Genomic DNA, 27,476 nt, shown 5'->3' with positions numbered 1-27,476 from the left:
CAGAGAAAAAAATTAATATAAGACCCTGTCTTATTTTTGTAGGTACATGGTAGGATCAGGGGCAGAGCTGTTTGGGGTGCAGGAAATGCTTTTGCACCTGAGTTTAGGAGTCTGAGGGGAACCTATTAAGTCTCTCCTCCTTATATGAGGCAGCCAGTACTATCAAATGGAGGATCCCTTTGACAGCGTTTCCACTGGGGCCCACCGCCCTATGTAAAGGAAGGTTACGGGGTTAAACTGTTACACCACCATTCTGTATCCACAGCATAGAGGTAGCGGCAGCTACAAACACATTGAATAAAACTCCACACTGGAGCTGGGAGTTCTGCCAGACCAGCAGGATTACATGTCACTAGGTCAACCTTTCATTGACTGAGCATTCTGATGGTTCAGTAGTGCCAGCTCCGCCGTGGTCATTTTTTAAGCAGTGTTTAGAGTAGCTGCTCCGAACCACCACACACACTGCTCATTTCCTCCCAGACCATTATGTGCTTGTGTTCTTGTGTAAAGGTATGTGTACATGTATATAGTGAGTATATGTATACTGTATGTGTATGCTGATTTCTGAGTATCATCTTCGCACTATTATTACAGCTTGGTGTGGACCTATTTTTCTTAACCGTATAGAAACCTCTTATTTGCACAGTATGACGGCATTTATATGTACAATTTTTGGGTTCCCTCCCATTAAATTCCAATACAAAACTAACTTGTCCCCTATCCACAGGATTGAGCGGGCTCGAACCTCCCAGTGATCTCTTTATCAGCCTGCGGCTCCTTTGTTTTGAATAGAGCTGTGGGTATGGCACATGACTCATTCCTATGGAGCCGCTGGTAGACTGAGTTTGATAAGAACCTGAAGGTCTTGGCAAAGTCTCTTTGGAGGGGGATTTGTTAGGTTTAGACTTGAGTGACTAGAAGAACTACCAAAAGGGGACCTATCCAATTAGTGTAGTACTCTGATGTAGGGGCTCTAACCACTTAGGAGTCTGAGGTGATATACGTGAAAGAATAACCTATACTCACAGCTATGAAGTTGAGTATGAGGACACTGAGTGGCACGTCCAGTAATATAGGCCCCAGTATTGGGAAAGCCAGCCATAGGTTGTAGCCCAACAACCTGGTAAGTTGCAGCGTCGTACTTTGTTGAATGTGTTCTTCTCTAAACCACTGTCTGGTGACTGAAGCTCTTGTGGAATGCAGGGCTCATAGAATCAGCATAGAACCTTCAGTGTGGATAGGTCTTTGTCCCTTGTTGGTGGTAGCCGCACCCAAGGTGTACTAGCCCGACATGGATAGTAAATAGGAACACAGGAAAGCTAGTAGCATTAGCATACAGGGCAGGCTCTGGCATAGGGCCAGACCCCTGGAGGCCAACACACTATCTTGGCGTAGACTAGCAGAGTGGCAGAAATCAAGACTTCGCTAATCACCCCAGCTATACCAAATTTGCGATATGTGGTGGTTAACCCCCGCTGTGCTATGGCGGAGGTACGGCCTGTCACTTGCCAGATGGTAGAGTGTGACGCCACTCCGGTGGTTGTTGGCCGAGATACAGCCGGGCCCAGTGTTGTTATGTCGTGACTGCAGTGTTGGTTGGGCACACAGGTACGGTGGCACACCTGCTTTCAGTTTAAAGGGCTGGCTGTACCTTGTTCCCCTGTGGTCAGTGACCTGCCGGGTTGCTACGGGATCACTTGGGTTGTTATCACGGGAGGCTGGAGTGGTGTAGTGACCCTCCTGGATTATCGGTACCGACACCGACACAAAGGGGAAATGTCCCAAGGAGTGTGTGTATACTGTGTTGGTGCAGGGCGAAGAATCACAGTGTCTCTTTACCATAAATAATCTCTTGTTTACTCTGAAAGTCCTTGTGTGCAGAAGAACATACAGCTGTGCATTTACAGGATATAGTACACTTGATGATACACTTAATAATACAGGATCCAGATCTGTGATAGGAGTATAGCAAGGAGTACAGTCGTGCTGACTTAGTTGCGTGTGGAGAGGTATCCAGAAGAATCAGAGAAGCAGAGAGGAGGATGTTGTGAGAGTCCCAACCCAACTAGTAATGTGCTCTGCCGGGATGTTGGAGGATGAGAGAGATAAGAATACTTGCGAGAACACTTGTGCCCTTGGTCAGAATGAACTACCTGTTGCCCTACCAGTGTCGGGGACCCGTCCTAGAGGGTGACACAAGCCCCTGACCCTTTTACCTGGGATGAGCGGAATGCTAAGGACTTCTTGCTGACAACCGTGCTGTGAGATAGAGTTCATAGGCTTCTAGCAACTTTGCTCTATCCGGATCAGTTCCTAGCGTTTTGCCTTTTGTGAAAGGTTTTTTTTTTATACTTTTAAAAACTTTTTTATTACACTTTTTTTTCACTTTAAAACATGCAATAATTAGATTGCATGTACTGATCTATGCTATGCCATAGCATAGCATATATCAGTGTTATCGGCGTTCTATGCATAGAGCCTACCTGAGATCAGATTCTATGCATGGATGGCCGATCCAACGGGATGGAGGTATAGTGACTTACCTCCACCTGTCGGTACAAGCAATCAGGACCCCTGCAGCATGAGCTTGTCCATGTGCACACACAGTAAGAGACCGGCCGTTCCGTGACCCGGCCGGGTCACGGAACGGTCGGTCTCTGAAAAGATCATCCCGGCCAGTACTGCAATACCGGCCGGATGATCTTTAGTGTAGCTTAGTTCTGATGCTGGCGCATCCATGCGCACCCGCATCAGAACTCCCCACAGCACACTATGGAGCGTGCAGAGTTTTCTGCGGCTGCTATTATTACTACAGAACCGCTAGGGAAGGCAGCACTACGCAAGTTCAGTGGGACTCATGGACGTTGTTATAACGGCCGTGATTCCCAGGGAACTTACATTGTGTGAACATAGCCTTAATGTGTAGGAGAAAAGTTTCCATTAGCACATGCTGTTGAATGAAAGAAAGAAAAATCATCCCCTTAGAGTGACTTTCTTAAATGGCCACTAGATGGCAATATGTAACCACATTCAAACGTAATTTTCATACCAAAGTAATTTGAACAGCAGAGGGCCTGAGCAGGGAATACATAAGCATACATGTCTATGGGGAGGAGTGGCGAGATAACTGTTAGCTGAACAATAGTTATTTATTATTAAAAATGTTATTGAATATATATGGCCACCTTTATTCTGTGTTCACATGAGAAAAGTAGAGTATGTCTGTGTTATCTGAGATACCATCAGAAAGGTATGCTAACTTATACAGATTCACTTTAATCGACCAAACATAGTCTACTAGTGACTGCATTTGTCCTGTATACTTTGCTCTGTAGGACTCAAGTAGACCATACTTCTAAGTATTAGACCACAAAATTAAAGTATATGTTGGGAAAAGGCCGGAACATATTCACCTGTAGACTAGATTTGGTCCAATAAAGGGATATCCTGAGAAATATGTTTATGTATAAAGGTGCCTAGAATGGGAGGGAAAAAATATGTACTCACCTGCTGCAGATCCCCCACTTGTCCCATTCTGACAGATTCAGCTCCATTGTGGAGCATTCTGTTCTCCATCTCCATCACAGAAAATGCCCAACCAGCTAGTTCAGTACTGGCTGAGCTGGAATTTCCTATGGGTCAAGACAGACAACAAGAAATGCTCAGCAGTATGGCACAGAATGACCCCTGTGGGGGATGAACAGTATTTGAGTGCCTGTGTTATTAGCTTGAACTCTCATTCCCAGTTGTAAACATAACATGTTCTTCCAGATATCCCTTTAAAATTGGGGTCCATAGTATACATAGGTATATCTTTTCCCAGTATCTCAACATATTTAGTTCAGTGATTGAAAGATTTTTTGAAGGGGTTACTTAAGGCCTATTCCGTATATGTCAGACTAGCCCTTTACATTACCTCTCAGTATGTGCTAACAGTGATAGAACAGCATATAGTGACATCTAGTGACCAACATGCAGTAAGACACCTTCCATCCTCAGAGTACCCTGTAATATATACAAAATTGGGGCCCATAATATACATAGATATATCTTTTCCTGGTATCCCAACATATTTAGTTCAGTGAGTAAAAATTTTATGAAAGGATTACTAAAGGCCTATTCCATATATGTCAGAATAGCCCTTTAATCTCACTGATTCCCGGTCACTGCTATTTCGGTGTTCACTGGGTCCTGGTCTCAACATGCAGGAAATGGCAGCTCAGCCAATCACTAGTAGCAGCGGTGACCCACCTCAGCCATTCATTGTAGTATTTTCAAGTGCCAAAAGGAACAGGAACTGACCAGTGAGCATGGGAACAGTAGCAATGGGGATGCAGTGAGGTGAGTAACACTTTTTTTTTTTTTTTTTATAAACCAGCCTAACCATTAAAAAAAAAAATCTAACTTATTTAACTTTGAACACACAGTTAGAATAGTCTGTCCCTAGCTATATTATGGAAAGGCGTACAGATAAGGGATCTGTCCATACCACGTGTGACCTATTGCTGTTTGTCCATAGACCTAGCAGGATAATAGATTAGACTGAAGCTCTCTTGCCACGTGTGTATAGTTAACGTTTAACCTAAGCCAATAGTACAAGAAAGTTACACAACATGTAATCCCTACAGCAGCAGTAATTCCTATGTCGGAGCACCCGGTGTTAAGCATCTCATAGCCATTTCCTTCATCTTCTTGACTTGAATCACGTTTAGTCTAATCATAGGCAGGTCATAGCAATGGAATGCCTGATCTGATGGATCAATGTAATGCTACAAGAGGTGTAGGTCAGGAGTATATTCAAAGCTGCCCAATGTTACTCATGTTGGGAAGACATTGGGCAGCCTGTATACTTGTGACATGCGCCCGCCACACTCTTTTCTTGAAAAGTATACTTCCAAGATGGCCAGGGAGAGGAAGTGCAGTATCAGGAAGCAGAACTAAACTCCCGGATAACCCTTTTAGAGGGGTACTCTGGCAAAAATGTGTTTTTTGTTTTGTTTTTTTCAAATCAACTGGTTTCAGAAAGTTATATAGATTTGTAATTTACTTCTATTTAAAAAATCTCAAGCCTTCCAGTACTTATCAGTTGCTGTATGTCCTGCAGGAAGTGGTGTATTCTTTCCAGTCTAACACAGTGCTCTCTGCTGCCACTTCTGTCCATGACAGGAACTACCCAGAGCAGTAGAGAATTCCCATAGAAAACCTCTCCTATGCTGGACAGAGGTGGCAGCAGAGAGCACTATGTCACACTGGAAAGAATACACCACTTCCTGCAGGACATACAGCAGCTGAAAAGTACTGGAAGACTTGGGATTTTTTAATAGAAGTAAATTACAAATCTACTGTATATTACTTTTTGACAGCAGTTGATTTGGAAGAAAATACAATCACTGGAATTCCCTTTTAAGGGGTTAAATCATACAAGATCATGGTATCAGTGATCTATAATAGAACCAGGCATTAAGCTGCATTCCGATAGTTCGCATCTCTTAGTCGATAAGTGGATGATGTCACTGAGTTTCACAGAAATTGCACGAGGGAAAGGGGGGCTAATTACTTAATGGACAGATTTCAGAAGATTAAGAAGTGTGTTGAAACCTGCATACGACTTCTTTGAAATGTTTTCCATCACCAACAATTTTCCACGGCATCAAGTGTTTAGATGGAAGAACTGATGTTACGCCAGGTCAATACATTTTTCTAATGTTATGAAAGTGGAGAGTGATGAAGGTTTTCTTTCTATCTATACACCATCTATATACTGTACACCAATCTTCTCCCAGGAGAAGATACCCGACAATGACTGTTAAATCGAAGTCTTCTCCCTCCTGAGCCAATGTCTGCCATATAAACAATATGTTATGTATCCCAAATTCCTTACTGACATATAATCCATGCCCATTATAGCTAGGGCTTCTCTGTAAAACAACAACCACTGCTAATTCAATGCTTCATTATGGAAAATTAATGTTATCTAATTTTTTTATAATGTCCCTAGGTGTCTTCAGTTCTTGTTTCGTTTTTTGCATATGGAGATATTGATGTTGCTATTGGTGTTGATATATGCTGGTAAGACCACTGTCCCAAGTGTGGGTGCATAAACTTGAAGAAGAGAAGGTCTTACAGCCTCTGTAGTAAGGAATAATCTACATTTTAATGCATCACATCAGCTACAGCTATGCAACGTTTCCACCCCAAAGAGTCTTTTTCCTTTTTTTTTTTTTTAGCTTGACAAAGACCCTTTGGGTCGAAATGTTGCATCGCTGTACCTGATCTGATGCATTGAAACTTGGATTATGTGCAAAAAAGTCATAACATATTAAAAGGAAGATAGGAAGACTACATAGCAGGCATACCAAGCGGCCAATGATATAGCTAGTTTAGTGCCACACAATTAGGCCCTCCTTTATAGAATGATGTAGAGTAATAATGTGTGTCAGGTGCCAGAGAAATCAAAATCCTGTGAGTAAAAGCATAGATAAAAAAGAGACCATCTCATCTGAAAGTATGGTACATTTCTAAGATTAGGCTTCCATTGTGTGGAGCCTCCATGCATCAAATTTTAACAAAATTGGGTGATATTTTATGTGTGTCGTCTGCCAGACTGATATTATATGTGTTTGTATTTTTAAAGTCTGTCCTTTTTTTGACGGTTTTTACCTATTTTTAGATGTCTTAGATGGACCAGCAAAGTGGGTCGCTGCATTGAGGGGCTGTAGTCCTGCCCCCAGTGCACCAATCCACCTAATTTACATATTAAGGCTATGTTCACACTACGTATAATTACGTCCGTTGTCCGCGCCGCAAAACTACGGCCGTTGTTTTGAGGTTCCCTATAATGACTGCAATGCAATGTAAATGAACAATGAAAAATGAACATGTCAATTATTTCCGGCCGGTAATACTGCAACAACGGCCGTGGATTTCAATGCGGCCGTGAACGTAAAACTTATATCTGCCGAATTAAACTTGATTTTGATGTAAAAAAATTTCTGAATGGTTTCTCGGACTGGGCGCAGTATTTAAAGTAAGTGACCTGTTTCATCCCGTTTATAATCATGCTAGGAATCAAAATTAAACAAATTAAACAATTAATCAAAATAACGTCCGTTGAAAACAACGGCCGTTATTTTACGTAGTGTTAACATAGCCTAATTCAAGTTAAGGTTTAGCAAAAAAAATGGCTCTGAGGATGAAGGTACAAAAAGTCTTATGCCCTATAGTTCTTTAACCTACTGTTAGTTTCCCTTTAAAGTGAACCTGTTACCTCTTCTTTTGTTTTTTTTAGTTAATAAATGTCTTCCTTATGAAATAGCAGTTCTATTATAGTTCTATTTTGTGCCATTCAGTAGTAATTCATACTAGAAATGCATGACTAAATAGCCAACTAGGTGGAACCAGTGTGAGGCCTGACCCTACACAGTCTGGCTGTACAGTAATACACCAATAATAATCTGGGATTGTGTGTCCCCAGCTATAATGTCTGGCAGGACCACTGTCATACTCAAAAAACTGAGGGGGGGGAGGGGGAGTTACCTAACACTGCTGAAGCTTTCCAGGGTTAGACTTCTAGGAAATGTCTCTATACAATTACTGGCAGCACTATAATAGAGAGACATCTAGTGTAATCATTTATAATGGAAGAATTCTGTATGACTCTAGCAGGCTTTTTCCTCCTGAGAACTTGCATGCAGTATTTATCCAGGGAGGTATTCTTAAAGATATCCAGTAACCAAAGGAAAAAATAAGATGTTACCATCAGTAAAGGGGAACTCTGGGCAAAATCTATTTTTAATATGTTATTACATAAGGAAAGTTAGACACATTCCTAACGTACACTTATTATGGGAAATGCACATAGAGTGCTATTTCCCTCAATTTAGTAGATCAGGCAGGCTTCAATTTCTCTAAAAAAACAGGTGTAATTCATCTGAAGTGTCCTGCAGGGGGCGCAGTATATGTAAAAATTACATGCATTTCCTACACTTTTATTCACAAAATACAGCTATTGCACCCCCAAGGACCCCCAAACTCCCCCCTGGGCCACAGCCCATTCACAGCTGCCCCCTCTTCAGCTCGCAACCCCCCCCCCCCCCCCCTCGGTCCCCCGTCCACAGCACATAGGCGGCGTGTCTCCCTCCCTGCTGTCTTTCTCCCGCTGCAGTGACTATGTGCAGTGGGAGAGACGGTGGGGACCGTAGTATAGCAGTGGACCAGGCAGCGGAGTTCTCCTTTAAAGGGAAACTGCAGGTTTTTGAAAAAGTTCTGGCACTGGTCTTTTTCCTTAGTCGGTCCCACCGGTTTCAATAACTTTAATCAAACAGGAATATGTAAGTCATCGCATTAGGAGCACTGGGGGGGGTTCCTCGGCCCCCCAGAGCACCTTCGGCCCACCTGATGTGTATTCAGTTATGCATAAGCAGGCCGGTGTTTATGTAGGCGTGAGGGAGGGAGGAGGCAAGCAGGCAGAGGGTTTGCACTGGGGTTTGCACAAACCTGCTGATAGTTTCCGTTGAAGTAGTTTAGGGCAACTTTATTACACTTTTTTTATTGATTTTTTTTTTATTGAGTTTATTGATCTGTCCTCCCATTGAGATATGTGGGTTTATAGTTTCACAGTTCTCGGAATCGCCAAATGGCCATTAACTTAATTATAATTATACAGTCACAGGGTGTAAATGTTTTAAATTGAGGAGTGTATATGTCTAATGCATACTCCCTGACTCTATAACTGTGCCCAGAAAGGCAAAAATATTGTCCAGCACATCCAATACAACTATTTTCACTGCACAGGTGCACGTCTGAGGCTCCTGGCATACTGTATCATTTGAAAAAGGACCCTAACTCACTTCTATTAAAAAAAAATCTCAAGCCTTTCAGTACTTGAACTGAATATATGCTGCTATATGCCCTGCAGTAAGTGGTTTATTCTTTCCAGTCTGGAGAGCAAGAGAGGTTTTCTGTGAGGATTTGCTACTACTCTGGACAGTTCCTGCCAAGGACAGAGGTGGCAGCAGAGAGTGTGGTTTCCCACCACGGTTGTTGTTTTCTTTTGTATACCTGTCACGAAAGCTCCTTACTCTAGGTTAAGTGATGATGTAGTGCACTTTAAAGTTTCGCCACTAGATGTCAGTGTTTTATATGTATGCTCTTATGCATTGCACAGCTGAAGTTAGCAATAAGTTACTGTTTTATATGTACCATGTGCTTTTGCTGACCTATAGGAGATGCTCTCTACTTCTAGCCTATCACTCTTCTTCTATCTCTTGCACACATTCCTTTCCATCACTCACAAGGTACCTTACTTAGCCCCTGTAGGAGGTTACTTGGTGGGTGGAGGTGTAGCGTCAGTTCTTACCCAGATTCTCGTGGGAGAAGGACACAGAGCAGACGTCCCTGCTGTAGCCAAGCCAGGGCCTGGCTCTGCTAGGTCCATTGACGGGACAAGTCAGTTCAGTTCAGTGCAGTTTAGTATAAGACACGTGTGATCAGATGCAACTAAAGACACTTAGTTCTTTCAGTATTCCTACTATGTCTACTATGCAGTGCTAATCACTACAAGAGGGAGAAGAGTCTGGGGACATCCTAAACCAGTCTAAAAGGTGCAGGGCAGTATCTTGATACAAAAGAGGAACTAGCCTGGATAGGATGAAGCTACCAAGAAGGTCTACTTATCCTATCTCGCAGTGCAGGTAACTGGGGTGCCCCGGGAACTTAGCTTCGCCCAGGTAACCAAGGCTGGGGCTTGTATCACCCTAGGAGGATGAGTCACTCGACACTATAGGGCAGAGGTGGTCAGACTATAGTCTATACACGGGTACAAGTCAACTTCTCACTCTAAAGTATTTTCTCAAGTTCTGGCAGAGTACATTGGTACATTGGGTTGGGCCTTTTTTTGACAAACTCCTCTCCTCTACGCTACTCTACTCTACTTTCAACTCTTCAAACACCGCTACAACTATCTCTACTTTACTCCACTTCTTTAAGCGTCTCTTCAGCACATCTCATCTATTTGCTACATTTGCTGTATTGTACCTCCAAGAGACTGTACAGTAAAGCTGTTAAATTTTTATATCTCTGGGACTTAGTCATCTTTTGCTCCGCACCAGCACCTATACTCACTAGCCACACACCGTGGGTTGTTTTTCCCCTTTCTGTGGGTGGCGGTGCCGATAGTCCGGGTGGGTCAATTGCCACTTAGGACTAACGTGACAAGAGCCCAAGAGACCCATCACAACCCGACAGGTCATCGACCATTTCTGGGGAGTACAGCCATCCACAACACAAAGCAGGTATCAACATCACACCTGTGTGCTTGACTAGCACTGTCGTCACAACTATACCATCTCTGGCTGAACTGTATAACAACACTCATAACAACCATCAATCAGCAGTCACCCACCACAAGAGCACTGTGTCAGACTGGAAGACCACTTCCTGCAGGACATACAGCAGCGGATAAGTACTGGAAGACTTAAGATTTTTTAATAGAATTAATTAACAAATCTCTGGCACTTTCTGACACAAGTTGACATTAACGAAAAATATTTTCGCTAGACTACCCCTTTAAGCTGAATCCTACATGCCCAGAATGTGTATGCTTACTATAACTGTACTATAAAACAGTAACATATAGTATAATCTATATATACCATAAGTATAACCATATTGATAATGTTGTGCAGAGACATAACAACATAGGGTGCCTGGTGGTGCCCAGTGGCCCCTTTGCTATTTGACACCAGCATTATAAATCCTATAAGAGAAATGAGGGGTCCTGGTAGAGATTTTGCACTAGGCCCGACAGCTTCAGGTTAGACCTTCTGATATCATCGTTGCTTTGAGGACCCTCAGTATTTAAAGCTGTAATTTCCTTATTTGTGCTTCTGAGCCTGGGACTAGAGGACATCTGATCAGTAAAGGGAAATGAGCTGTTTTTGATCCCTAGAAAACAGGTGTGCATTTACATAAGCAGTCAATGAACTCAATTCTAATTGTGGAGAAGGTATTTCTATGTGTTTTATCCATTATTTTTTATAGGAAACAAAAGGATAGTGCTCCTATAAATAAAATCAGGGCTTTAAAGCCTTTCCATGTCATTGCTATATTTAGGTGCATTAACTAACTCGGATTCTCCTTATAAGATGTGAGCTATCACAGATATATTTTCATCTCAGCTAATATAATTATACTTATAGGACTCATCAAATTAGATCTTTTTGCAAATACATTCATTTAGCAAACTTGCCTCCCTTTCCTGGTATGCCGCTCTTTTCCTCCCACTGTTCACAGCTTGTTGTCTAGGTGACCGACCACCACTCTGCTCTAAAAGCATTGGTCTAGACCACGAACTTAACAGGTCCTACAAGTTGAACTATGTTAGTTGAGATGGGAATACCCCTTTAAAGCAGTGCTGTGATTTGTAATAACTTTTGACATGTCAAAAATTAGGATCACACCATGTCCACTATAGTCATGAGTTACAGCCGAGGGAAGCGCATAGCCATGTTCTTCACTTTCTGGCCTGCCACAAAATCTCATAGCAAGGTTGGGCTCTATAGATTATAACTTTGATTATGCACCTTGATTCCTGCTGCAGGGCCAGTGGGGAACATAAAAAACGATTGCAACTTACCTCTCCCCAGGCCTCTCTAGCACTGGATCGCTGATCCGGGGCCCCCGTTAGGCTCCGGTATATCCACCAGAGCCGACATCGCTTGATGAACTGGCTACTCACTGATTGGGTGAGCGGCCAGTCCATTGGCAGGGATGGACATTTTCCCCTGAGTCGTGACATCATCACAATTTGGGGGAAAATGCCTTCAGGCAGGGGTCCCGGAGCTGGTGACATGGTGCATCGTAGGCATAGGGAGAGGTAAGTAAGGACTGGTTGGTTTGGTTACCTGTGCCCCTGCTGGCTGTTACATTTTAGCCAGGGCGCAACTTCTCCTTTAACTTTTGACATGTCTGACTATCATGTTAAAAGTTATTATAAATTAAAGTAACCGTTTTATACAGTCAGTATATTTTCAGTTTCCTGTCCTGTCCTATATATATACAGTGGTTTGCAATAAATTAGAATAACAACAATTTTTTTTTTTTTTCAGTAATTCAATTCAAAAAGTGACCGCATATATTCTATAAAGTCATTACATACAGAGTGAACTTTTTCAATCGTTTATTTCTGTTAAAGTTAATGATTATGGATTACAGCCAAGAAAAACCCAAAAGTCAGTATTTCAGAAAATTCGAATATTATATAAAACTAACTGAAAAAAAAATGTTTTTAACACAGAAATGTCGACCAAATGAAAAGTCTGTACAGTAAATGCCCTCAATACTTGGTCGGGGCACTTTTTACATGAATGACGGCATCAATGTGGCAATGTGGCAGGGAGGCGATCAGCTGATGGCACTGCAGAGGTGTTATTGAAGCCCCGGTTGCTTTGATAGCGGCCTTCAGCTTGTCTGCATTGTTGGATCTGGTGTTTTTCATCTTCCTCTTGACAATACCCCATAAATTCTCTATGGGGTTAAGGTCTTGCGAGTTTGCTGGCCAATGAAGCCCAGTGATGCTGTGGTTAGTAAACCAGGCATTGGTACTTTTGGCAGTGTGGACAGGTGCCAAATCCTGCTGGAAATTTTCATTTCCAAAAATCTTTTCAGCACAGGGAAGCATGAAGTGCTCTAAAATTTCCTGGTAGACGGCAGTGTTGACTTTGGTGTTGATGAAACACAGTGAACCTACACCAGCAGATGACATGGCTCCCCAAACCATCACTGATTGTGGAGACTTCACACTAGACCTCAAGCAGCTTGGATTGTGCCGCTCCACTCTCCCTCCAGACTCTGGGACCTTGATTTTCAAATGAAATGCAAAATTTACTTTCATCTGAAATCAGCACTTGGTCCACTGATCACCAGTCCAGTTCTTCTTTTCCTTGGCCCAGATAAGACGCTTCTGGCGTTGTTTATTGGTCAGGAGTGGCTTGACACATGGAATGCAACGCTTGTAGCCCATGTCCTGCAGACGTCTGTATGTGGTGGCTTTTGCAGCACTGACTCAAGCAGCAGTCCACTCTTTGTGAATCTTTCCCAAATTTTTTAATGGTATTTTCGTTACAATCCTGTTAAGACTGCGGTTCTCCCGGTTGCTTGTGCACCTTTTTCTAACACACTTTTAACTTCCACTCCACTTTCCATCAATATGCTTTGATACAGCACTCTGAGAACAGCCAGCTTCTTTAGCAGTGAACTTTTGTGGCTTAGGGCCCTATTACACCAACAGATTATCTGACAGATTTTTTAAGCCAAAGCCTGGAATGGATTTGAAAAGAGGCAAAATCTCAGTCTTTCCTTTATTACATGTTCTCTGTGTATACTCCATTCCAGGCTTTGGCTCAGAAAAATCTGTCAGATAATCTGTTGGTGTAATAGGGCCCTTACCCTCCTTGTGGAGTGTGTGAATGACTGCCTTCTGGACATCTGTCAAGTCAACAGTCTTCCCCATGATTGTGTTGAATACTGAACCAGACTAATGCTACGTTTACACGGAACGATTATCGGGCGAATTTTCGATCGAATTCGAACGATAATCGTACGTGTAAACGCGGCGAACGATCAAATGACGAGCGGCGCCGGCGGGGGGGGGGGTGGCGATCGGTGGCGGGGGTGGCGATCAGGGCGGCGGGGGTGGCGATCAGAGCGGCGGCGGGGGTGGCGATCAGAGCGGCGGCGGGGAAGGCAATCGGGGCGGTGCAGGGGGCTGCGGGTGACCGTGGGGCCGGGCTGTGGATGAGCGGGGGACCGGGCTGCGAGCAGAGGGCCGGGGTGCGAGCAGGGGGCGGGCGTGCGATCGCAGAACGATCGCAAAAGATTTTTCCGTACGATATATCGTACCGTCTAAACGCTGATCGTTCTAAAAAAAAAAAAAGACGTTACTTCGAAATCGTTAATAGTACGATCGGGCCAATAATCGCCTTGTGTAAACTTAGCATAATGGTGCGTTTACACAGAGAGATTTATCTGACAGATTTTTTAAGCCAAAGCCAGAAATTTGAAAAGAGGTTAGATCCCAGACCCGTTCCCTTTTTATAGTCTGTTCCTGGCTTTGGCTTCAAAGATCTGTCAGATAAATCTCTCTGTGTAAATGCACCATTAGGGACCTTTTATAACACTTAGGAAGCCACTGCAGGTGTTTTGGGTTAATTATTCTAATTTTCTGAAATACTGACTTTTGGGTTTTTCTTGGCTATAATCCATAATCATCAACTTTAACAGAAATAAATGCTAGAAAACTTTCACTTTGTATGTAATGACTCTATAGAATATATGAAGTCACTTTTTGAATTGAATTACTAAAAAATAAAAAAATTGTTGATATTCTAATTTATTGCAAACCACTGTATATCTTGGCACAGGCAGTGTGGCTTCTTGGTATCATTATGATGCTGATAGGGCAGTGGACCTGTTTTCAGCTGGGAATTACAAACATAATGTGGATATAAAACTATATTAAGCTTGTGTGAGTGAAATCAACCGTAATCACTTACTCTGGCTCAGGATTTAAAGGAGGAATTATTATGGTTCCTAGATTAATATGTTTGCTTATTGTGAAAACTTTATCAGCTGCCATCATACACTGGGGCTTCAGTGATCACATCTGGGACTATACAACATATAGTATAACTAGCGATGAGAAATGTACAAAGAGATTGCAGAGGAAGACACATTAACAAAAAAAAAAAAAACTTTACAAGAAGTCAGTGCATGATTATTTGTGTGGTCACCATTAAATTACTTTATGATAAAAAAAATCTCCACCTTGTCAATTTTTAGGTCTGCGTTTACGCGGAGCGATAATTCGCCCAATCGATCGTTTAACGATTTTGGTTTTTATAACGATCAGCTTTTAGATGAACAAATCGTTAGAAAAATGGTTAGAAAATTCATTACAAAAATCGTTATTGCGATCGTTTTAAGATCGCTTAAGTCTATCTCACACATAGGGTAAATCGGTGAAAGACTGTTTACACGAAAGGATCTGCAAATTTTTTGTGAACGACCAATGACGATTTAAGGACATGTTGAAAGATCAAAATGAACAATTTCTAACTCGTCACTTGATTATTTGCTGTGTTTACACGAGCCGATTATGGCTCAAATGCGATCGTTATAGTAAAATTCAACCAATAATCGTTCCGTGTAATCGCAGCATTATGCTCTAACTTTAAAACAGGTCAAAAGCTTTATTCTGTTGTTCTTCTATAGACACCTATGGCTCATTGCAGGCAGGCTCCAGCCCTCATAATGACTTTTGAAAAGTTTTAATTGGTCAGTTGCTTTGACTGATCGTTAGAATGAGCCAGGAGAAGCGCCCAGCTGACCGCTTCATTCTCTGGATCACTGCTTTCCCCATTTCACTGCACCTGACAGATTCTGTAGTCATTGTAACACTCAGAGTCAGAGGCTTAGTTAGGATTCATAAGGCCCCATTGCAAAAACACTAAAATAACACAAAACGCAGAGAAATGAGAGGAGGGGGGGGGCAGGCCATTCTGCTGCTGTAATTAATAGACAACCTGTGGCTTCTCAGCTGTAGCAAAACTACAACTCTCATCATCTCCTGGCAGCTCAGATTATTAAGCATAATCAAGCTTCATATGTACAGTAAGTGTAGGGGCTGAAAAGACAGCAGTAATTCTAAACATAGTGGATTGTACCATAACTGTATTAGCTTCCATGGTGTTCAGGGATGAACATGGCCAGTGAGTTCGAGGAATACTAAAAGAATACTTTCGGGAACTTTCGGTGGGGCAATAAAAGAACTTCAGCACTTCTGATGTCAGAGCGGACAGGACACCACTACTAGCTGTGATTGGCTGAGAGGCCACTTCTCTGTACTGACACCAACACCAAGAAGGGGTGAGCTGCAGGACGAGACAGCATCAGCATGGGATTGGGGAATGTCAGTAACAATTTCCAAGCCCAAGCATAAAATAATCCCCAGAATACCCATTTAATTCTAGACAAGCAGTGATGAGTGGTATGGACATTATGAACCTGATTCCCTGATACCTGATAAAGAATGTGTTGTTAGGGGGAAAATATTATCAGTTTAGAAGTATTTAACCTGCAAATATCTCCCAAAAGGGCATGGGGCACTCAGGATGAAGGTATGTTTCTTACCTTCGTCCTTTACGCCGTTTCCAATATGTTGTTTTGGGGCACTGGGGGGCAAGGCTATCCCAGTGCACCGATATGTCCCCAGCTGGGTTTGGCTGGGGCCTTTGGTGCACGGGGGGTGTTCGATACTTCTAACCTGCTGATAGTTTCCCTTTAACCCCTTAGTGACCGCCGCACGCATATTCACGGCGGCCACTAATGGGCTTTATTCCGATGCGTACGCCTTTTAACGGCGGGCGCATCGGAATAAATTACCGCCCGGCGGCGGCTGCAGGACGGGTGATCAGCGGTCAGTGTGACCGCTGACACCCTCCTGTAACTGTCTGGAGCGGAGGATTCTCTGCTTCGGGCAGTTTAACCCGTTAAATGCCGCTGTCTAACGGTTCGCAGGTCCACTTACGTGATCGCGATGTCCCGCGGCGCCGTCCGGTCCTCCGATGTCTCCATGGTGATCCCGGGGTCCTAATGAAGGTCCCCGGGGTCTCCATGGAGATGCCTGATGCTGACAGGGGTGGCCGTGGCTATTGCCTGTCAGCATGAGGCATGATATAATACATTGCAGTACATCAGGTAATGCAATGTATTGTATCAGTGATCAAAGTATTTTACACTAGTGTACAGTAATGTGAAAAAACTAGTGTAAGTAAAAGTGAAAAAAAGTGTGCACCAAACACAACACAGCCCCCCCCAACCCCCCCCCCCCCAATAATAAAGATGCATTACATTCCCCATACACTATAAAACGTGACATAAAAGTGATCAAAAACACAAATCATATACATATTTGGTATTGCCACGTCCGTAACGACCCAATCTATAAAACTATATCAATAATTATCACACGACACATGCTGTAAAAAAAATAAATAAAAAAAACAGTACCAGAATAGCTGTATTTTATCAATCCACTTTAGAAAATACGTCATAAAGGAGATCAAAAAGTCATATACATATAAAACTTGGTATCAATAGAAACTACAGATCTTCCCGCAAAAAATAAGCCCAAAACCAGCCCAAAAGATGAGAACGCTATGGATCTCGCAATGTGGCGACAGTTTTTGTGGGTTTTTGCTAGGAAGATAGTTTCTATTGCGCCAAAGTGATAATAGTTAAAAAAAAAACTACACAAATGTGGTATCACCGTAACCGTAGTGACCCAGAGAATACATGTATTATGTTATTAGTGACCGCCGATACGGATTTTTACGGCGATCACTAATAGGCTCTATTCTGCTGCCATCAGCTCTTTATGGCGATGGTGCAGAATACTGCAGCGGCGCCGGTAATGCCCGCAGCCCCCTCCTCTCAGCTACCGGAGGTAGCTGAGGGGTTAGGGCAGAGTGTGGGGTCAGTCCCGGCAAGTCCCCTCACCGGCGATCGCCGTTATTACCAGTATAACGGCGGCCACCGGTAACGGGCATTGCCAGCGCAGCTGAAAGCTTTCATCTCTGCTCACAGTGAGAGGAGATGAGAACATGTCCCCCCCTGTCCCCAGAATTAAACCTAGTGACCTGGCCACTGAACCTCCCCTCCCAGGGCGGCCATCTGATCCAAGATGGCCGTCGCCATCTCTGTGAACAGACTCTGTTCACAGTGATGGATTCCTAAAAATGATCAAAGCTTCATTCTCTCCACCACCGGAGGTGGCGGAGAGCATGGGGCAATGATCGGTGACCACCCGGTGTGGTCCCAGTACAAGTGATCAGCGGTATATACTATATACCACTGATCGCTTGTTCCAAATGGTGCCGGCACTTTTTTACGCCTGTCACCAAAGTCAAGTGCCCTGGATTACCCGTAACCACCCCGGATTACTTGTAACCACCCCAGATTACCTGTAACCACTCTAGATTACCTGTAACCACCCCAAATTGCCCGTCACCACCCCAGATTGCCCGTAACCACCCCAGATTGCCTGTAACCACCCCAGATTGCCTGTAATCTCCCCAGATTGTCCGTAATCTCCCCAGATTGCCCGTATCCACCCCAGATTGCCCGTATCCACCCCAGATAGCCCATAACCATCCCAGACAGCCCATAACCACCCCAGATTGCCCGTCACCACCCCAGATTGCCCGACACTACCCCAGATTGCCTGTCACTACCCCAGATTGCCCGTAATCTCCCCAGATTGCCCGTAATCTCCCCAGATTGCCCGTATCCCCCCCAGATAGCCCATAACCATTCCAGACAGCCCGTAACCACCACAGATTACCTGTAACCACCCCAGATTGCCACAGACTGCCTGTAACTACCCCAAATTGCCTGTAACCACCCCAGATTGCTCGCAACCACCCCAGACTGCTTTCAACCAGCCCAGATTGCCTGTCACTACCCCAGATTTCCCGTCACCACCCCAGATTGCCCGTTGCAACCCCAGATAGTCAGTGAACACCCCCAGATTGCCCGTCACCACCCCAGATAGCCAGTGAACACCCCCAGATTGCCCATCACCACCCCAGATAGCCAGTAACCACCCCTAGATAGCCAGTAAACACCCCAAGATTGCCCATAACCACCCCATATAGCCAGTAAACACCCCATAACCACCCCATACAGCCAGTAAACACCCCCAGATTGTCCGTAACCACCCCAGATTGCCCATGACCACCCTAGATTGACCGTAACCACCCCAGACTGGCACAGACTGCTCGTAACCACCCCAGATTGCCCATAACCCCACCAGATTGCCTGTTGCCACCTCAGATAGCCAGTAAACACCCCAAGATTGTCTATTACCACCCCAGATAACCAGTAAACACCCACATATTGCCTGAATCTAAAATGACACTGCTTCTCTTCTGAGCCCAGCTGTGTGCCCATACAGTGGTTTATGCCCACATATGGGGTACCATTGTACTCAGGAGAACCTCCGTTAAAAATGTTGGGGTGCTTTTTCTCCCCTGTTCCTAGTGAAATTGAGAAATTTCAAACCAAACAAACATGTTATTGGAAAAAAAAATTTCATTTTTACGATCTAGTTTTGAATACTTTCCTCCAATACCTGCGTTACATATATTCGGGTGAGTTTTCTCCCCTGTTCCTCGTGAAATTGAGAAATTTCAAACTAAACAAACATATTATTGAAAAAATTCTATTTTTTCATTTTTACCTGTGGGGTCAATACCTGTGGGGTCAAAATGGTCACCAAACCCCAAGATGAATTCTTTGAGGGGTGCACTTTCCAAAATGGGGTGACTTTTGGGGGGGTTCTATTCTGCTGACACTACAGGGGCTCTGCAAACGCACCTGGCGCTCAGAAACTTCTTCAGCAAAATCTGAACTGGAAATGCTAATTGGCGCTCCTTCCCTTCTGAGCCGAGCTGTGTGCCCACACAGTGGTTTATGCCCACATATGGGGTATCGTTCTACTCAGGAGAACCTGCGTTACATATATTGGGGTGAGTTTTCTCCCCTGTTCCTCATGAAATTGAGAAATTTCAAACTAAACAAACATGTTATTGGAAAAATTCTATTTTTTCATTTTTACTGTCTTCTTTTGAATACTTTCCTCTAATACCTGTGGGGTCAAAATGGTCACCACACCCCAAGATGTATTCTTTGAGGGATGCACTTTCCTAAATGGGGTGACTTTTGGAGGGGGGTTATTCTGCTGACACTACAGGGGCACTGCAAACGCACCTGGCGCTCAGAAACTTCTTCAGCAAAATCTGAACTGGAAATGCTAATAGGTGCTCCTTCCCTTCTGAGCCCCGCTGTGTGCCCATACAGTGGTTTACGCCCACATATGGGGTACCATTGTACTCAGGAGAACCTGCATTACAAAATTTGGGGTGCATTTTCTCTCATGTTTATTATGAAAATGAGATACTTTAATCTTAACAAATATATTATTGGAAAATTTCTATTTTCCATTTTTTTCCGGCCTAATTGTGAATACTTTCCTCCAGCCCCTGTAGGGTTAAAATGCTCATTATAACCCTAGATTAATTCTTTAAGGTGTCTAGTGTCCAAAATGGGGTCACTTATGGGGGTTTCCAGCATACAAGCCTCCTAAATCAACTTGAACTGGTCCCTAAAAAAATCAGTTTTGGAAATTTCATGAAAATTTGATAATTTGCTGATACATTTCTAAGCCCCGTAACACCCTAAAAAAGTTAAATATGTTTACGAAATGAAGCAAGAATAAAGAGGACATATTGATAATGTGACTTACTAATTTTTGTCATCTGCCTTTTTTGTTTTTTTTAGAAGCAAAGAATTTCAAAGTTCGTAAAGTGCAAAATTTTCAAATTTTTCATTATATTTTGATGTTTTTCACAAAAAACACACAAGACAGTGACCAAATTTTGCCACTAACATAAAGTACCATAGGTTACGAAAAAACTATCTCAGAATCGCTAGCATACGTTAAAGCATCACTGAGCTATAAGCGCATAAAGTGAGACAGGTCAGATTTTGAAAAATGAGCCTGGTCATTAAGGCCCAAACAGGCTTGGTCCCTAAGGGGTTAATAACAGGATATAAAAAAGAGTTGCTGACTTGCTGACAAATTGGGAGCCAAACGTGGGCTGCGGGGAACCAGGAATAGGAGGCAAATATGTTTTTTTTTCTCTATTCTGTAAGGGGCTAGGCAGAGAGTTATTTCTTAGGATATGGCCAGAATACCACTTTAAGTTGTTATACACAGTAGTAATAAGATTAATCATCTCAAAGTAGAAGATTGGCTTTAAAGGGGGTTTCTCCGGCCAAGCTTACCTTCTAATCAGCTCTGCCACCAGAAGCGTGACATCACAGCATGTCTGCATTCTGTTCCTGTGACGTCAGCTGCAGTGGGCATCTCTTGTTCCAGGCTGTGCCACCTTCCTCTTCAGACACAGCGCTGTGCCGCATTCTCGTAATAAGCAAGATTAATACCAACAACAAGGGTAAGTTCACATTAAGGAATCCAGGCGGATCACCCATTGCGGATTACGCAGTTCGACCCCGCTCACAGCCACGTGCATCTTCGCCCGTGCCATAGACTCCATTCCATGGTCAGGCAGATTCTGCCATCCGTCCAAAGAACGAACAGGTTTATTCTTTGGACAGACGGCGGAATGCGCACGGCCGTCAGCGGGAGCGGGCTGCGGAATCCAGGTGATCTATGGCAGAGCAGAGCTAATTGCAAAGTAAGCTTGCTATACACTGTTACTAGTATAACAGTATACCATCTAACCTTCTAGCATGGAGTCATACAGTACTCTAAATCATAATAATCCCAAAGAGCTATCTGTAGGGAAACCCCATGGCATTTGCCCTTGTTACCCTCTGTGCCATGCTCTCAGTGCTCTGCATTATCTATTGCTTTTTCTACTTGCAAAGTAGGAATAATTGATATGTGACCCTGCACAGTGGATATGTGATTCTGCAGAGTGGATCTGTGACCTCTCATTTGAAGCTGCTATTCCCACTTCCCTGGTAGTTACATTATGCCCATGGTTCCATGACATCTTCTTTACCTTGCTGAGAACAGCCTGATATGGAGAGCCAGCCTGAGTTGCCCTGTATTTTACCCTGAAAAAAACATTGTGAATTCATGATGTAATAGCTACAAAGCCGTCGTTGGAATAAGCAAAGAATAAAAAGAGGGTTTTGTGCTTTTTTGCTGGCAAAAGCCAGATGAACATAAAAAAAATGAAAGAAAGGAAATTCAGGATAAAAATAGGAAGAAACAAAATGCAGAAAATTTCTCAAAATTGGAAAAAGCCGATCGCAGAACATATCGGCATAAGAGCTGGTCTGTTCTCAGTAATAGCTGCTGGGAACCAGTAACTACATTCTGGGATGTAACATTCCTTGGAATTTAAAATGAAGACTCACATAAACAATACCCAACAGTCTGAGTCTACTGTACAGAACACTACAGAATTCTATTCATTCTTTCTTAGAATTTGTCATTGGAAAGCGGCATTTAATAGCTCACTTATTCATTGTATTCACTCGTGGCAGGTTTTTTTAAGACGCGACTGAAGTCCATTCTATTCATATGCACCTTTCACGTCAATAGGACAGACGCAGAAATTAGTGCAATAAATCTGCCATGTATACAAGCATCCTCACAACTCTCTGATCAGAATTCTTAATGTAGAATAATATAGGACATAAATAAAGTGGTACTGTCATTTGGTCCTATGGAAAAGGTTTATCGATTATCTGGTTTTTATTTGGGAGAGGGGATCAGAGTTCCCTGGATCAATTTTTTATTAATATTAATAAAAATGAATTTTATCTAAATTTTACACCTACATCCAGTACTACTAGCATTCATTTTTTAGACCTTACTATTTATATACAGGATGGCCAATTATGCACAAAAACTTATCAGAAGCCCACTGACAGTAACAGTTTTATTTCCCTTGACAGCTGCCACCTTCCCATGTGGCTTTTAAATATTCCACACAGTCAATTCCTACGGTTAAGAAGGAACTGTACATATAAAGAAATATATGAGGAAGAGGCTCATACACTTCAAACAACATTTTTGCAGAATGGATACCAATTAGAGGAATTAGAAAAGATTAGAAAAGAAGTGGGAAAGATAGAAAGGAAACAACTAGTAATAAATAAGCAAAAGGAGAAGAAATGGGAAGAAAACAGCTCAAACAACCAGTTCGATATCCCAGTCATCACAACATATTCTAATCAAGTGAAGAATGTAAGACAAATTATACAAAATCATTGGGACCTTCTTAAGCAAGATAAGATTATAGGGGAAATTATCCCGGATAAACCCCAAATGATCTATCGTAAAGCTAGAAGTTTAGGGAATGAAATAGCCCCTACTATTCTGCAAAATAATGATTGCCGCAATAGTGGTAGCAACGGTATAGTATCATATAAGGAAGGTTTTTTTCCCTGCAGAAAGTGCAAGTGCCCCTACCACAATGGCAAATGTAAAACGAATGAACAAAATTGTCCATCATAATATAACTCATAATATTAAAGGCCGTATCACTTGCAAAACTAGAGGGATTATCTATTTTCTTAAATGCCCTTGCAACAAACTATATATAGGGAGAACGAAAAGAACGCTATATAGAAGAATGTCTGAACATATATACAATATCAAAAGACAGTTTGACGGCCATCCACTATCACGGCACAAAAGAAATTGCCCAAAGTCCTCTCAGTACTTGTTTTTGCTGCTGCTGTACCTTGGCTTGCTGGGATCTGTAGTGCAGCTACACCTATCCTGGATGTGCAGTGTGCAGTGGAACGGGAGCTCTAAAACAAACAGCACCTGGTACCTGGCACACACAGACTCCATAGACTACACCAAAAGTCCTCCCAGTTGCACCTAGTTGTGTGCTTTCCTAACATGTGCCAGCACATGTGCCTTGCCCATCTTGGTCTGGGTCAGCAAAATTTTATTGAGGGCCACCTGAATTTGCCGTAATGTTGCGATTAGCCAGCCCCAGAGGCCTCCATACATGCTGCCCCTGCTGTTTTCTGTCCATTTCCATGGTGTTTCCATCATTTTCAGAGGTTTCCAGGTTTTCAGGCAACCTTCTCTTTGCAGAGCTTTGGTCCCTTGCAAAAATGCTCGAGTTTCCCATTGACTTCAACGGGGTTCGTTACTCGAAACGAGCACCCTAGTATCGGGAAATATTTGTCTCGAGTATCGAGCACCCGAGCATTTTAGTACTCGCTCATCTCTACCTATGTCACATGGAAAATATATTGCCAGATGATTCAAGTAAAGTTAATAGCCGTTTACCAAAAAGCATTGTAGACAAGGTAGGTACTTGTTATGGTGTGTTTACACGGTGCGATTATTGTTTGAATTTTCGCATTTGAGCGATAATTGGCTCGTGTAAATACTGCGAACGATCAAGCAACAAGCGAAAAATCGTTCATTTTGATCTTTCAACATGTTCTCAAATCGTCTTGGTCGTTCGCTAAAGGTTTGCACCCTATGTGTGAAATGGGCTTAAGTGATCTTAAAAATTTTTGCAATAACGATTTTTCTAACTAATTTTCTAACGATTTATACGTCTAAACGCTGATCATTATAAAAACCAAATTGTTGCCTCAAAATCGTTAAACAATCGATTGGGCGAATTATGGCTTCTTGTAAACGGACCATTATCAAACACAATTCAAATACTGATATAAAGACCCACTTGCAGCATCTCTATCTAACTGCTGCCAAGGTGTGTGAAGCCAAGGCCCTTCCTGAACCTTCCTGTTTCTGCTCATTAATAAGATGCAGAGTTATTCATTGTCCGTTTTTCAGGAGGTTTAGGACATTAGGTGATTTTTTTTTTATCTTTTAAAGGCAGTGATGTGTACATCAGAGCACATTGCACTGTAGAATCTCTATTCCCCTTGTTTATATCTTCTGTTGCAATAGTCTCTGCTCTTTGTCACAAGCTCATTTATGTTTAATTTCAATGAGTGACTCATTCATTCACGTGATGTTCTGCAGTATCTAGGGCAGACACAGTGACACATTCAGGTTCTTTTAGCTGTGATTCAGTAGATGGTGAATTCATAAAAACTGACTAAAGGTTCCATTGTGAGATTATGTGATAAATAAAAACATTATTTATCAAACATGGTGTAAAGTGAAACTGGCTCAGTTGCCCCCGGCAACCAATCAGATTCCATCTTTCATTCCTCACAGACTCTTTGGAAAATAAAAGGTGGAATCTGATTGGTTGCTAGGGGCAACTGAGCCAGTTTCACTTTACACCATGTTTGATAAATCTCCCCCTACATCTGTATCTCTGTAACATCAGATTTAAAAGTGAGGTCATCATTAAATCGAGGTTATGATATAAATTAACAAGACTAGGTTTCTGTATTAACCCTGGATCCTTTAAGTGGTTTTCCAAGATTAGAAAAAGCACAGTTACTTTTTGGCAAAAACAGCACCTCACCTGCCCTCAGGTTGTGTGCAGTATTACAATTCAGCTCTATTTACTTCAGTGGAACTGAGGTACAAAACCCACACCCAGCCTGCGGACAGGAGAGGGGCTGTTTCTAGACGAAGACAGCTATTAAGCCTGATTAACCCTTTAAGGCTCCAGTCCCAAATAATATACCGATCAGCCATAACATTAAAATCACTAACAGATGAGGTGGATAAGACTTATTATCTTAGGACCGTGGCACCTGTTAAGAAGTGGGAAATATTACACAGCAAATGAAGACTCAGATAAAGGTGAAGAATTTAACAATGGCCTAATTGTGAAGGCTGGATGACTGGGTCTGAGCATCTCCAAAATGGCAGGGTTTGTGGCTCTTTCCGGGTGTATAGTGTATTATTGTAGGTTTAGGATCTGCTCACTAATTTCTCTACCACCTACACCACAGGGATATACCCAATGCTTACTTCACAACTAGAGATGAGCGAACCTCGAGCATGCTCGAGTCGATCCGAACCCGAACGTTCAGTATTTGATTAGCTGGGGCTGCTAAAGTTGGATAAAGCCCTAAGGTTGTCTGGAAAACATGGATACAGCCAATGACTATATCCATGTTTTCCACATAGCCTTAGGGCTTTATCCAACTTCAGCAGCCACCACTAATCAAATGCCGAACGATCGAGTTCGGATCGACTCGAGCATGCTCCAGGTTCGCTTATCTCTATTCACAACCCTTGGTGGTTATTCCGGAGTAGAAAAACATGGCTGCTTTCTTCCAAAATCCTGTCCTCAGGCTGCGTGTGGTATTGCAATGCACCTTCATTCACTTTAATGAAACTGAAACTACAATACCACACACAAACTGGGGACAGGTTTAGCGATCCTTTTTTAAATCTTGTTTAACCCCTTTTAGGGTCTTTTTACAGACCTAGGATGGCACAATAACATGTGGCAAGCTTTTTAATTGTCTTTAAATTAGCAATATTCAATTAAACTTAAGCTGGGCCGCTGGATGGTTTATGCAGCCCTTTAAAGGGGTTATCCAACTAAGAGCGAAAAATTGACATGCTCTCTGGTCTTACTCACCAAATCCCTGTAAGTATTTTGAGCCATCTCCTGTCTTTCCAGCTGCTACCATTCCTGAGTCACAAGTTTTTCTAAAAAATGATCTATATCCAAGATAGGAAACTACATTTCCCATCATGCATTTCCCTGATTGATCTATTTGCATACTCTCCGCTTAGCTTTCTTTCCTGTCCACTTCTGTCATTACTATTGCACAGTAAACACAGGACTGTTTTTTTCACTGATTTTGCATCATTTCACCCCAGTATGTATTCCATACTAGCTGATGATGTAGCAGAGCTGACGCACGCATGGTGTAGCTATGTGCTGCATAACGGGCATCTGTTTACCGGGGATGGGGGGTGTTGTGTAGGTTTAGATCTCTGCTTGCTGACTGTGAATGAAAACATTCTAGTTACATCCAGACTTTAAGAACTCTAAGATCTATAACACTTACAATATACAGAGCTGTGACACAAAGACAGGTGCATATGCCTGCATTCGCTGACCGCAAGCAGAGGTAGAACTATAACTTTACATATTACAGAAACCTAGGCTCAGGGACACATGTATGTCTATAGAAGCAGCACAGGTGCATGGAGATGATGCAGATAATGTCTCCTGGGGTGTCGGGGACACGTGTAAGTCTATAGGGCTCAGGGACACATGTAAGTCTATAGAAGCAGCACAGGTGCATGGAGATGATTCAGATAATGTCTCCTGGGGGGTCGGGTTACCAAGTCAAGACAGCTAACCTAGCCCCCAGAGAGGAGATCACATGTCCTGTGTTTACAAAGGGAGGGGGGAAGAAGGAGCTGAGCGTGTAGAGTACAAGATTTTTACATGTCCAAAGCCGAGAAAAATGATGGTGCAAGATAGGTTATACATGTATGTGGTGAGCCCCCGCGGTGCTATGGTGAAGTGTGGTTGGCCAAGATGTAGCCGGACCCTAGGGTGTTGTCGTGACAACAGTGCCGGTTGGGCACACAGGTATGGTGGCACACCTGCTTTTATTCTAAAGGGCCGTATACACCTTGTTTCCCTGTGGTCAGTGACCTGCCGGGCTGCTACGGGGTCCCTTAGGTTGTAATCACGGTGGTCCAGAGTGGAGTAATGACCCACCCGGACTATAGGTACTGCCACCCACAGACAGGGGAAATCCAAGTCTGTGATGGGAGCTTAGAGAGTAGTACAGTCGTGCCGACTGAGTTGCCTGTTGAGAGATATACAGAAGGATCAGAGGAGCAGAGAGGAGGATGTTGTGAGAGTCCAAGCCCAAGTAGTACTGTGCTCTGCCAGGATATTGGAGGATGGATAGAAATATAAGAATACTTAAGAGAGAATACCTGTGCC

General features: G+C 42.9%; 1 protein-coding gene across 1 annotated transcript in view; it reads left to right on the top strand.

Moving 5' to 3' along the window:
• The first annotated feature begins 441 nt into the window (after positions 1 to 441).
• PRNP (prion protein (Kanno blood group)) overlaps positions 442 to 27,476 on the top strand; it is a 63,312-nt gene continuing 36,277 nt past the window's right edge. The window contains exon 1 of the mRNA XM_069943265.1: positions 442 to 510. The gene's annotated coding sequence lies outside the window, so the exon portion shown is untranslated. The remainder of the gene's footprint in view (positions 511 to 27,476) is intronic.

This window comes from Dendropsophus ebraccatus, chromosome 1 (genome assembly GCF_027789765.1).
Source record: "Dendropsophus ebraccatus isolate aDenEbr1 chromosome 1, aDenEbr1.pat, whole genome shotgun sequence".
Lineage (NCBI taxonomy): Eukaryota > Metazoa > Chordata > Amphibia > Anura > Hylidae > Dendropsophus > Dendropsophus ebraccatus.
Note: the sequence above shows the minus strand (reverse complement) of the source record. Positions and strands in the feature narration are given on the sequence as shown.